The sequence below is a fragment of the Malania oleifera genome, chromosome 7 (genome assembly GCF_029873635.1).
Source record: "Malania oleifera isolate guangnan ecotype guangnan chromosome 7, ASM2987363v1, whole genome shotgun sequence".
NCBI classification, from domain to species: domain Eukaryota; kingdom Viridiplantae; phylum Streptophyta; class Magnoliopsida; order Santalales; family Ximeniaceae; genus Malania; species Malania oleifera.
The window spans coordinates 58,486,762-58,501,038 of NC_080423.1; the positions used below are offsets into that span (position 1 = coordinate 58,486,762).

The 14,277-nt window shown below is 38.0% G+C and overlaps 1 protein-coding gene and 1 pseudogene across 2 annotated transcripts in view; both read right to left on the reverse strand.

Annotated features, from left to right (window-relative positions):
* LOC131159398 (histidinol dehydrogenase, chloroplastic-like) overlaps positions 1-14,277 on the reverse strand; it is a 218,626-nt gene that overhangs the window by 131,640 nt on the left and 72,709 nt on the right. The window lies entirely within an intron of this gene.
* LOC131159395 (small RNA 2'-O-methyltransferase-like) overlaps positions 11,473-14,277 on the reverse strand; it is a 31,451-nt pseudogene continuing 28,646 nt past the window's right edge.

Genomic DNA, 14,277 nt, shown 5'->3' on the forward strand with positions numbered 1-14,277 from the left:
TGACCCATGTTAGTAATATGATATTCTTACAACACAAAATTAACCAATAACCAATTATGCACATATAAATATGCTCTAAGGAGCTAAGGGATTTATTTGTGGAGTTTGCAAATCATCAGAAGTGACTGCACAAGAGGCCTGCATTGGAAGAGAGAAAAATCTTAGACCCGTCTACCCCATAAGTTCTTGTGGATGTGTTATCTATACCTATATTATGGTAATGTTCAATGTCATTATTTTTGCCTATACTTTTGTAAAATTGGTACATACATTTTTGGTTCATAACACGCATAATGATCTTCCTAACAAATATTGTTATGAAATACAGTCCAAGCTTGAATACCTTCTCAATTAGTTGATTCTTCTCACTTGAGTCTATGTAACTAGATATTACATAATTATCTATATATTCAAGAAGTTCAATATTCAAATGCATGTTATAAAGGTTTGTGTCTCATTTTTGCAAACTGAGTGTGGTCAATACCAACACATCCGTCATATTGACTTGGACGTGCCAGATTTGACAGTGCCCAAAAACTCCTCTTCGAGAGCTTTTTCCCCACGTAGAAGCAAATTTAGAATACAAATAAACATAGTAAACTTAGTTTAGTTTAAGCACTTAGGTATCCAAGTCAGGCATACGAGGTCAAAACTGAGTGTGATTAGTCCGGACACGTCCGTCACATTGATTTGGATATGCCGAATTTGATAGTGCGCAAAAACTCTTCCCAGGGAGCTTTTTCCCCACTTAGAAGCAAACTTAGAAAACAAACTTAGTAAACTTAATTCATTTTAAGCACCCATGTGTCCAAGTCACACATACGAAGTCCAAACCGAGTGTGGTCAGTCCTAAAATGTCCGTCATATTGACTTGGAAGTGTTAGAGCTAACGGTGTCTAAAAACTCCATGCCAAATGAAAATTATGCACTTAGAGGAAAACTAAGTACACTTAGTTGAATTTAATCACCCAAGTGTCCAATTAGGGCATACGAGGTCCAAATCGAGTGTAGTCAGTCCCAACACGTTTGTCACATTGACCTGGACATGCCAAATCTAATGGTGCAAAAAGAATCTTCCCCGAAAGCTTTTTCCCCGCGTAGAAGCAAACTTAGAATATAGACAAATATAGTAAACTTAGTTCAGTTTAAGCACCTAGTGTCCAAGTCGGGCATACGAGGCCCAAATCGAGTGTGGTTAGTCCCAACACGTCCATCACATTGACCTTGACGTGTCGGATCTAACGGTGCCCAAAACTCCTCCCCAGGAGCTTTTTCCCCTCTTAGAAACAAACTTAGAATACAAACAAACTTAGTAAACTTAATTTAGTTTAAGAACCCAGGTGTCCAAGTCGCGCATACGAGGTCAAAATCGAGTGTGGTTAGTCCCGACATGTCCGTCACATTGACCTATACGTGCTGGAATTGACCGTGCGTAAAAAATCCATACCAATTGAAAATTATGCGCTTAGAGGCGAACAAAGTACACTTAGTTGAATTTAACTACCCAAGTGTCAAATTCGGGCATACGAGGTCCAAATCAAGTGTGGTTAGTTCCAACACATCCGTCACATTGACCTAAACATGCTAGATCTAACGGTGCCCAAAAACTCCTCCCCGAGAGTTTTTTCCCCACATAGAAGCAAACTTAGAATACAAACAAATTTAATAAACTTAGTTCAATTTAAGCACTCAGGTGTCTAAATTGGGCATACGAGGTCCAAATTAAGTGTGGTCAGTCCTGATACGTTTGTCACATTGACATGGACGTGCCGGATCTAACGGTGCCCAAAAACTCCTCTTCCGGAACTTTTTCCCTTAGAATACAAGCAAGCTTAGTAAACTTAGTTCAGTTTAAGCAGCCAGGTATCCAAGTCGTGCATACGAGGTCCAAACCAAGTGTGGTTAGTTCCAACACATCGCCACATTGGCCTAGACGTGCCAGAGCTGACAATGCCTAAAAACTCCATGTCAATTGTCTTATCCAAACAAAATTACATTTTTTTTGGAAAACTTTTTGTTTTCCCTCTTCTTTTCCTTTCCACGCCATTTATTTAGATATTAATAAATAAAATGCATTTGTCTTATCCACATCCTCTATTTTTCTTTAACTTTACGAGAGATAAGTGTCTTTTACCCTATAACTTTTTATATAATAGGATATAAATCTTATTTAAATGCTAAAATAGTGTCACCTTAAGGTAAACTAGAGGTGTCATAAAAATCTTTCTTTCCTCTTATTAAATCTTTGGCCAAACTCAAAAATATCATTTGTAAAAATGATATTTTTTTTGGAAACTATGCACTTGATAAATATTATAAGGTGTTCTTTGCATCCAAACATGTATTTTAAAAACATTTACATGACATCATTAATTTTATCTTTGGCACCATTTTAGAAAGCCTATAAAAAAATAGCAAAATATTCTTCTGATTGTCTAATAGAGTTTTCTTAGAAAATAATTTCCCCACATTTTTCTCATACCAAATAATCAAATATATAGTAACAAGATATCACATAATACGTAAACTTTAATAAATTATTTAACACTTTTTGTGTAGAAATTATTTCTCACAATTCATAAATCTTCATTATTAAAAGAAATAAAGACAATTGGGTTTAGTGTATTTTTTTTAAATGTCATTTTATATGAAATTTTTTAAAAAATTTAAAATAAATAAATTATATATTTTAAACGCTGACAGTGTTAGAGTTGGCATGTGTGTGATCCATTTACCCATTGGCGACCCGTCTAGACCTGGTCCGCCCGTTTTGCCACATCCCCCATCTAGAATCATTTATGCTGTTGAATTTTCATGTTTTATTTATGAAATTACGAATACTGCTTTATACATCATTGCGTGCGAGCACAATGTCAATTTTATAAAATTTTTTAATGTACAGTTGGTTCAACATGGAGAAGGATACTGGCAGCAGAAAAGGTCGTCAGTGCTCCCCGGCGCCCGGACTTTTACCATGGCTTGTATACCCTCAAGGGAAAACTTTTAAAAACCAGATTTTTTGCTCTGTAAAGCAGCTATTGCTTTTGAGCACCCATCGCAGATCTGATCATATTAAGCATAACATGGTTATTAAGAGCATTCCTGAGCTGCGGCACCGCATTATCGTAGGTTCCTGCTATGGGTGGCTTCTTGTATTCCTTGACTGGGACTTCTCTCTCTTTAATCCCTTTGACGCTATCCACCATCAAATTGCCCAGTTTAAATTCTATTGAAGATCCTTTCTGCTTTAGCATTTGCACGTTGTCATCCCCTCCTAGTGTTGGGGAATAAGACCTAGGAGCAACAATCACACACGAAGAAAAATTCAAGCACATCCACACTAGAACACCGGATTTACTTGGTTCGGTCCAAACTGACCTACGTCCACGGGAGCACACACCACTGCACTATAAACTCCGAGAGAAATATACAGAGGAGCCTCACTGCTCTACTCAACTCTCTCTCTCTCTCTCTCTCTCTCTCTCTCTCTCTCTCTCTCTCACACCTCAACTCTCTGCAACACACTTCACATCTTCACACCCAGCACACTACATCACAGCTCTCTCACATATATATATACACACACACAAGGTGAGGGGGAAGAAGTCAAACAAAGGCTGCTGCAAAGTCACAAGAGGTGGGCAAATTTGGTGGCCGTCCATCTCCAGTTCAACATTTTCTACTGGGGAGGTGCTGCTGCCGATGGTTCCACACCAGAATTCCTAACAATCTCCCACTTGGAGACGGAGGCAGCATCTCAACCAGTGTATAGACAAATGATGTGCTCATGTCTGTCTTCAAGCATGAAGACCAACCGAAGTTAAGCATAACTTCAGCTTCTCTCTAGTCACCACCTTCCTGTCTGCTAGATTTCTACGGACTAATCTGATGGCTGTCATCTTCACAAGTGATGTAAAAATGCTGGTGTAGTCAATCCCTTTCTTCTGCTCAAAGCCTTTGACTACCAACTGAGGCTTGTACTTTCTAGAGCCATCATGCTCCTCTTCAATTCTATACACCCACTTGTTGTGAAGGCCTTTGGGTAACTTCCACGTTCTGTTGGAGGTGAGGGACTTCATCTCGTCCTTCATTGCAAGCTCCCACTTGCTCGTATCTCCTGCCTGACATGCTTCATCACAGCATTCAAGCTCTCCTCCATCTGTAGGAAGTACGCAATCTATATACCTTCTGTCTGGTATATGAGGCCGAGTAGATCTCCTAAGCTCCGGAGCTGGAGTAGGAGACGGTGGTGCAACGATCTGCTCCACTAGTTCCTCCACCTGAGGATTCTCGGCATTCTGTTGTTGTGTCCCGACACACTTCTTTGGGGCACAGGTGTTTATCTGGAAATTGACCCTCTTCTATTTACTGACTATGCAATCCTCACACATGTCAATCTGCACTGACTGTAGACCACTCAATTTTTCTTTTGAGTGCATCACCTTGAGTTCTTTCTCGCTCATGTGACCAAGTCGTTGGTGCCAAATGTTGCTGTCATCATTTCCTGCAGCAACTGAAATAGACATTGAGGCATTTGAGGTTAGAAAAAGTGTCCCGCTTTTCTTACCTCGTGCAATCGTTAGTACACCCTTTGAGACTTTCCATTCATCGCCAATGAATTTCGTCGTGTATCCCTCATCTGCCAGCTGACCAACTGAGATCAAATTCTTTCTCAAGTCTGGAATATATCTGACATCCTTCAGCTTCCATACTGACCCTTTCATTTTGATCTTCACAACTCCCTTGCTGATTATGTCGCAAGGTTGATCGTTGCCAAGGTACACTTTACCGAAATCACCTGGTGTGTACTCCTCTAGGCAATCTTTGCAGCATGTGGCATGATATGAGGCTCCGGAGTCTAAGACCCAAGACTCCTGCTTGCTCTCCAAAGAGCAGATCAACATCTCATCATTCTCGAAAGCAATATTTGCTTCTGTCTTTGCCTCAGATTCCTTTCTCGAACCTTTACATTGGTTTCTGAAATGTCCGGTCTTTCCACAGTTCCAGCACTCAACATTCTTTGTGCCTTGGGAACCTCTAGGATCTCTGGATTTGGACCGCCTGGTCCTAGATCTACCACGATTATTAGATCGTCCATGCCCGCTTCCCTTTCCCCGTCTTTCCACATTCAAAGCTGAACTTAAAGTGGAGTCATTGTTTGACTGCATTCTGTTCTTCTCTGTCAAAATCATGCTGATAACCTCGTAGTATTTCAGCTTTGATTTTCCTGCAGAGCTACTGATCGCAGTTACAATACCTTTCCAACTCTCAGGCAGTTGACTGAGAATTAATAGGGCACAGATCTCACTGTCAAAGGTAATCCCGACCGAGGCGAGTTGATCCGACAATTCATTGAAATTATTCAAATGCCTGCTGAAACTCTCACCTGCAAACATGCTCATTGTAAACAGTCTTTTCATGAGATGTACCTTGTTCGCGGCTGATGGCTGCTCGTACATGTTAGATAGCGCATCCATAAGGGCCTTGATGGTTGTCAAGTGTTTGATGTTGAAGGCAACAAACTTTGCCAATGTCATCCTCACGGCTCCGAGGGCTTTTCGATCAAGCAACTCCCACTAGCTCTCCTTCATGGAATCTGGATTCTCCATCAGCGGTAAGTGCAACTCCTTACCAAACAAGAAGTCCTCGATCTGCATTTTCTAGAAATTGAAGTTCGTTCCGTCAAACATCTCGATGTGAGAGCTTTTTTCGTTCGATATCTCAATTCACTGATCTATAGATGGAATTAGCTCAATTGGATAGCACGGTTGGATCCGGAATGGCTGAAAACCCGAAAAACGAACTCGAAATGGCTTCGAAAAGCCAAGTCAAACTTTCGATCAAACCTGGTCAAAATCGGTCAACCCTGCTGATATGGCACATGGGACCCACCACTGACGTGGCACTGTGGGACCCGCTGCTGACGTGGCACTGACGGTCGTGGGTCCGGGGCTGACGTGGTGCCGGACCCGCGGCTGGCGTGGCGGCTGACGTGGCTGTTGACGTGTCGCTGACTAGTCGCTTACTGGGCGCCACGTGGCGCTGACTGGCCGGCTGAGTCAGCGCTGGCGTGGCGGAGTCTGGCTGACGTAGACGCTGACGTCAGCGTCTTCAACCTCCAAACGCTGGCAGGACTTTCTTCGGCGCGTGGGCGCGTGTGAGGACCTCTCCCGACTTGTTGCCGGCGCGTGAGGGCGCGTTGCAGGGCAGTAATTTCGCCGATGGTGCGTGCGGCTTCCTTCCAAGCTCTGTTTGAGCTCCAGTTACCTTCGTTGGCTTCGTCTCGGCGAGGAGAGTTTGATGGCAGCCTCAAAATCAAAATTTGAGGTACTGGGCAGAGGCTCAAAATCTGGAATTTTTCTCGATCTGGTGATTTTACTCCGACCAAAGCTCTGATACCAATTGTTGGGGAATAAAACCTAGGAGCAACAATCACACACGAAGAAAAATTCAAGCACATCCACACTGGAACACCGGATTTACGTGGTTCGGTCCAAACAGACCTACGTCCACGGGAGCACACACAACTGCACTATAAACTCTGGGAGAAATATACAGAGGAGCCTCACTGCTCTACTCAACTCTCTCTCTCTCTCTCTCTCTCACCTCAACTCTCTGCAACACACTTCACATCTTCACACCCAGCACACTACATCACAGCTCTCTCACATATATATATACACAAGGTGAGGGGGAAGAAGTCAAACAAAGGCTGCTGCAAAGTCACAAGAGGTGGGCAGATTTGGTGGCCGTCCATCTCCAGTTCAACATTTTCTGCTGGGGAGGTGCTGCTGCCGACGGTTCCACACCAGAATTCCTAACACCTAGCAATCCTACTTGTTCGGTTTTTGTTTTCGATAATAAGTCCCCCCGCATTATATTTTGTCGACTCAATGACCAGCGATGGACTGTGCAAAACTACAGAAAACAGATTCCAAACATTTTAAGAAATGAATTAAGCCGGAATATGAGGTTTGATGCTGTTGTTGCTTCTGATTCTAAATTATATGCCTCGAGTTCTGCAAGTGGTATGATGGTGGTTATTGAGGTTGATGATTCATACCACCTTAAGATCACATCCCTCGGAATTGGGTGGCCAAATTGGCCAGGATGGCACTTTATGTTGGAATCATGTGGTGAAATCCTTGTGGCCCAACAGCTCTATGGAGTGAGGAATGACAATGAAGCCAACAACATAAAGGTTCATAGACTGGACTTTTCTCGGATGATCTGGGTAGAGGTGAAAGCTTGGACGACAGGATTTTGTTTTTGGGTCGTAATTGTTCAGTTTCATGTCTTGCAACAGAAACAGAAACCCAAGGGAATCACATATTCTTTACTGAGCCGGAAGGAAAAAGCTTGTATTCATTCAACATTGAAGAAGCAAGCATTTCAATTTATATGTCTTGGCCAGATATACCCACACCGTGGCATAGGCCCATTTGGGTCATGCCTAATCGCAGGTAGAATTTTAAACTGTTTTAGATATACTTATGGAGTATGGGTTAGGTTGGTGTTTCTGTTTAGACGTTGCTCCAGAAAGAACAGGGATTTTTTTTTTGGGGGGGGGGGGGGGGGGGGGGGGGGTGGGGGGACCAATTCATCTCTTTCGTTCCTAGATTTTAAGCTTTTCTCTTTTTTGTTTTTTTCCTAAATTATATTCATTGTTATCCCTTGCTAATATTGTCCACAGTTTAGTTGCCATGCAAGCAGAGGCCAAACAGAGTGATAACACTATGAAAGAAGAATTCCCTTGTAAGGAGAATAAGGAAGGCAACGATGGTGTCGAGGATGTGGATCAAACAATTGCAAATACAGTAAATTGGAGTGATCTTTGTTTTGATATTTTTTCTGTGGTTGCAGAGCATCTTAATCTGTTTGATTACATGAACTTTCGAGCTGCCTGTAGAGATTTTCGATTAGCTGCTCCTCCAACAAATTGGAAGACTGCATCTCCCTTGTTAAAGAATCATATTCTATCCCCATGGTTTATGTACTTAAAGAACGATGACGGAGTTTGCTATCTTAGTGACCCGATTCATGGTAATTCATTTAAAATAAAGAACTTACCAGAAATGTTGTCAAGTGCTGAAATCTACTGTTCCTGGGATGGTTGGTTGCTAATGTCAAAAGATATGGAGTCCATATTCTTCTTCAATCCTTTTACAGGGGAGCAGGGTGAATATCTAAGACACAAAATGTTTTGTATAGTTGGAATCGGCTTTTCAACTTTGCCAACTTCTTCATACTGCACGACTCTTATAAATTGTGGTAGACATGACACTACATGTTTTTCCTTTATTCATTCAAGGGAGATGGCGTGGAGACACATTTACCAAATTAATGGTCGTGATTTCACAGCAGTCAGCAACCCAGTTTTTCTAGATACAACTTTTTACGTACTGGGTTAAAATGGGAATCTAGGAGTCTTCGACTTAAACATAGGGGAAGGCCATTGTGATGCTCTTGCAAGATCCGACAGGCCCTACAATTCCTTTTCCTATGGCTACTTGGCTGAATGTGATGGAGAGCTCTTATCAGTTTTTGTGGGTCATTTGGGAAAATGGGTTGAGGTCTTCGGGCTAAATCGCACTGACATGGTATGGGTCAAAATTAATTTTTCATTGTATTTTATCTCTTTCTCAAAATATTATTAAAAGTAAAAATTTGTTTTTATACAACTAAAAGTTAACATATGTCAAATGTTAATGTACTCTAAAATATTTTTTTGTTTATTGGTTGATTGCATATGTTATTTTCTTTCTTACTTTCTTTGATAATAACTTTATTTTTCTTGCATTTTCACAAGGGCCCTTAAGGAATTTACTATTTCATGTATGGTCATCAAAAAAAGTGTGAGAGAAAATAAAATATTTAGGGAATTAACAAACAAAATTTTAATTTCACACATCGTTGACATTTGTTTTTTCTTAATTTTTAATCATATTAAAATAAATTTTATTTTAAATCATATTTGATAATGGAAAATATTTGTTTCTATTTTTATTTTCTTTTCTTGTCTTGATCAAAATGATTCAAATCAACTTAAAATTTTGAATAAAGTTTGAGCATTGAGTATGGTTTTGATGTAGGTTTTGGTTGAACATTTCATTTTCCTAAACCCATTGCTTCAAAATTTGTTTATCCTGCAATAAGAAAGAAATGTAAGTACAGAATTTGAAGTTTTGTTGTGAGATTTTTTTGTTTAATGCAAGGTCTTAAATTTCTAAAATTTTGAAGTTCAATTTAATAAGAGCTTGTTTACTATATATAAATGAGTAATTTTAAGCTCAATTTTGGCTATTTTAATAAAAACTCAAACTTGAATACATGATGTTTGACTCATTTTGGCTCATGATTTTAAGCGCAACTTGGTTACGCTTGGATATGCTCATTTACGTCCTTGTTTAGTGATGTTGAATCAAACTCGACAAACTGGAATTGACTTAAAAATAAGGATTATCTATGAGTAGACTTGTTCATCTCAAACTCTATAACCCGAAATATATGTGATAGGGCTAGTGCAAATGGTTAATTTTATTTTTTAAAATTTCCATTTCTTTTCTTGTCTTGAGCAAAATGATTCAAACTAACTTTAAAATTTGTATAAAAGAAAAATTATGCATTGGGTATGGTTTTGATGTAGGTTTTGGTTGAACATTTAATTTTCCTAAAGCCATTGTCAGAAAACTTGTTTATCCTACAATCAGAAAGAAATATAGGAAAAGTACAAAATTTAAAGTCTTGATTTGAAATTTGTTTGTTTGATGTAAGGTGTTAAATTTCTAAAATTTCAAAGTTCAATTCAGTAAGAGCTCATTTATTATATAAAGAGTGATTTTAAGCTCAATTTTAGAGCTTGTTTGATAATGACGTTCAACTCATTTCGGCTCATGAGCTACTCAATTACAAGTTTAGTTAAGTTTGTTTCAAAGGCTTGGATATGCTCATTTTTGAATTAGACTCAAGAAGCTACAACTACTTAAAAATAGAGATTGTTCATGAGTAGGCTAGCTTATCTCAAACTCAATAACATGAAATAAGTGATATTAATTAAGGGAGGCTTGAGTGGTTTTAATGATCATTTTTTCTTCAATCGTCTTCTCAAAAATGCCCTCAATTTAAAATATATCTTATAAATTAAATATAGTATTTTACAAATTATTGACATATAAGTAATTTATTAAAATGCTTTTACTTTAATTTTTCTTCAATTCTTTTTAACTCCTTATTTGTCCCATGAAAAAACTGAGGCACAAATTTAAAATTTTAATAAATATTTTTATCTTCCTAGTATGACGGTATTCTCAAATTTAAATATCTCCAGATAAACACATAAATAAAGATAAATATATAAAATCATATTTTACAACATTTTCTTCCTTTTAAACCTACCACCCTTTTATTTTTAGGTAAATCTTTAATTTTAATCAAACAAATCCAAAATAATTTTCATTCATCTTTCAAAAAAAAAAAAAAAAAAAACACCACCGGTCCCTCTCAAATTGCATAATTTTCAACTAATAATCAGCGCATCAAGCACGCGCGCGCGCGTGCACACGCACGCACACACACACGCACACACACACACACACACACACACACACACACACACGCGCGCGCACACGCACGCACACACACACGCACACACACACACACACACACACACACACACACAAAACTACAAATTTATCTTTCTTTCAAAAAATCCACCCGACTTACTTTTAGGTAAAGTAATTTTGAAATATGTCTATATTTTTCTATCAATTCTAAAAATAGAAATTAATACAATAATATTGATAATCCAATAGAAATCTAAATCCAAGGACCCCTCAAACATAGCATTAGTATACACTCATCTCCCCTCAAATTTGATAAAAAAACAAAGACCTTCCTGAGATTTCAAAAATACCACAGATCTCTTCCGAAGGTTAAAAAAATAGTGCAAATCTCAAGGAAAGACAAACCTCCCCAAAAAAATACCTTATTTTTTAACAAACCATAAGAAAATATTTGCATCTTTTTAACAAATCTCAGGAGAGATTTCTGAAATTTTTAAATTTTGAAGTCTCTAAGACTTATAAAATCAAAACTTTCATAAAATTGTTGAGATTTTTAACAAATTCTTTTGCACTAATTGTTGCAAAAGAAAAGAAAAAGAGAAATCGGCTTATTCATCTAATCTTGCCACAATACACAAAATGTCATATGACAAGCATTCAGACATCCATGATCAAGTGTGGTAGGGCACATGTTTCTACGTATATTCCCTGTGTATTAAGACTAATGACCGTTGCGAAAGAAAGCAAGCATACTTTTCACACACTGCAAGGTCAATACACATTGAATTTTACCTTACCAATTTACTTTCCCTTCCTAATATCTCCTCTCTTCATCTACATCTCATGAACTTCCTACACTTAGCACAGGAAATTGTCAAAATTAGCATATCAATCTCGACTATACAAGAAGTTCCACAATGAGTATTCACATTTTCACGGAAGATTCAAATTATAGCAACAGGCATAGTGTTTGCAGAAGCATTACAAGGAACATTACTATGGAGAGTGGATGTAAGTAAATAATCTAAAATTCAAGAGTGGCTCAAGGAAAGCTATCACTACAGCAGTCTCCAAACGCATGAAACTACTTCATGCCCTACAGCAGTAACGAAGTTAAATATATCTAAAGGCCAATGGGTCATGGCTGTGTAAGTTTGAACTAGATCTAAAATAGGTGCGCTACCCAAAATAAAGGATGAGTTCTATTATAATTTTCAAACAACAGAACTCAATGAGCGAGATCTATCCCACTCCCAGACAATTTCATACTTATGGGCTGCATCTATTTTCTTCAAATCATCATCTCCCTGGCCTTCCGAGTGATTATCACCCCGACAAAAGACAGCAATCTGAGAAGCAAATCCTGGTTCCAAGTCGGAAGATCCACCAACACCGCTGTATTCAACACTATAATTGTGCCTTGCCGCAAGATCAGCAGCCCATCTGTTAAATTGCTGGCGAGTCCACTCAAACTTGTGATCATGGTTGCGGAATTTACATGACTGTGACTGGGTTTTCTCATCAAGATCTTCTTGGCTTGCTGGATTAGACCTTTGGAGTATCACATTGTACTCGTAGTTTGGAGTGGAAACAATAAGAATTCTGGGGCAAAAATAACTCAGCACAACATCACCAAATAAACATGCTTGATCTTCTTCCATGTGCTCAATTACCTAATAATCATTATAATGTCAGCTCTGAATGACAAAAAAAACATAGCTACACGAGCACACGCAATATATATATACACACACACACACAAAACCTTTTTCATACAAATTTTAAATGCTAATTAATAGTAATAGCACCGCATAACAATTCTGAATAGATGCATATGTATCTAACAGAGCCCAACAGGCACGTCTTCACCGATGTTCTGGGCATACAAGAGTTCTTTTAGACATGGCTAGGGCATGTCATCAGAAAAGAAAAACATTTCCAAATGAGAATAACATGCAAGCAAAGCACGTAGAATATAGTATGATGGTGAGGAGCATACACATAAACATTACACGCACCCTGTCAAACAAATTGAGCTGCCCTGGTTTAGATTGCAATATTCCGTACTATAAGCTTATCTTACCAACAACTCCCACTTCAAGGATTGTATTGAAAGATAAAGCCTTGTCTGCCCAGTCTCCCATATATTTCAAGACTTCTAATTTCTCGTGAGGTTCAAGCCTACTTGCCTAATTGGCATTCTCCCAAAGCATTAGAACCAACACAGCATAACACGCCTTAGCACTGTCAATAGCGTAAGTTAAGTAACTGGCATTTACAAGTCAGAGTTGAAACTATGGCAGTCCACAAATAGCAAAAACCATGCTGCTAAAACTCCTCCTTTCCTACTCTTGCTGAAACCCCAATATCTCACAAGCTTCACCAAATTTACCTTATATTGAATTCTCTTCTCCTTTTTGTTATATCAAGCATGGTCATACATTTCCACAAAAATGTCAAAATTCCCCTAAAAAATTTTGATTTTCATCCCCCTTGTCAAAATGTTGGACAAATTTCTGTCAATTTCTAATCTCACATTTTCAATAAAAAATTTAAAATTACTAACTATAGAATGAAATTTCGTTGAAATTGACAAGTGGGGTTCAGATCCACCTAGAAATTTACATCTTAGTAAGTTTCTTATTATTATTATTATTATTATTACTATTTTACTTCTTAAAATAAAGATAATTAGCAAAAGGAGATGAATGAAAATTTTCAGAGTTTTGAAATCCAATTCAAAATTGAACCTAGATTCCACAACATTGGATTCAACCTTTTATGTCTAAATTAGTTGTATTTGTATAACTAATTTCAACTAATTTATAAATTTTATTTATACTTAACTGATAATATACAGGCTTTGTTTATATTAATTAAATATTTTAAAAATAGCTGTTAAGGCCTAATACACATTGTTGGTCCACAACCTAACAACTTAAACTTTTAGGTAAAGAGGTAATCAAACATGGTTTCAGAGTTGGTGACTAGGAGGTCCTAGGTTCTAGTCTTGTTGCCTGTGTTTACTGTGTGGTGTCTAAAATTTATGTATTTCCTGTAATGGGTGTTATCTATTGGTTTATCTCTCCATGTGCTGTCGGGCTGCAGCTGTGTGGGAGTGTTAAGACCTGATATACATTGTTGGCCCAAAACTGTAGCTTAAGCTTTTAGGTAAAGTGGCAATCTAACAAGAGTAAAATGGAATTGCACCTTATACACCCCAAACCAAGCATTGCTATATTTTACTCACAAAAGTAAAGTTCTAAATCTCGCATTGTTATGCCTATTAAGAGTTTCTAAAGATCCAAAAAAATATCATGCTTTATTCCTAATTTCCATCTGTTTTTAAAATTAAAACAGAAACTAACATTGGAACTTCCATTGAAAATTCAAGATCTTAGAAGCCTTGAAACTATAATCCAAATTGAAATTTTAAAGCATTCTACCAAGTTTGATTGCACAGCGCATGGACACGTTCAGCACAAATGATAGCATAAACCATGCACTTATATAACTGAAAGATTCATAGTAATTTGATAAAATTCTACATTCCTACACTAATGGAATGTCCCAAAATATGTATTTCGCATACAATTCCACACGCACATATAGGAAATGCTTTAAAATATGTTAATACATAGAAATACTCTATAAAATAAATCAGAATGAAAGCTAGAAATGTGCAATCAAAGAGGGGGGGGGGGGGTGAGCAAGG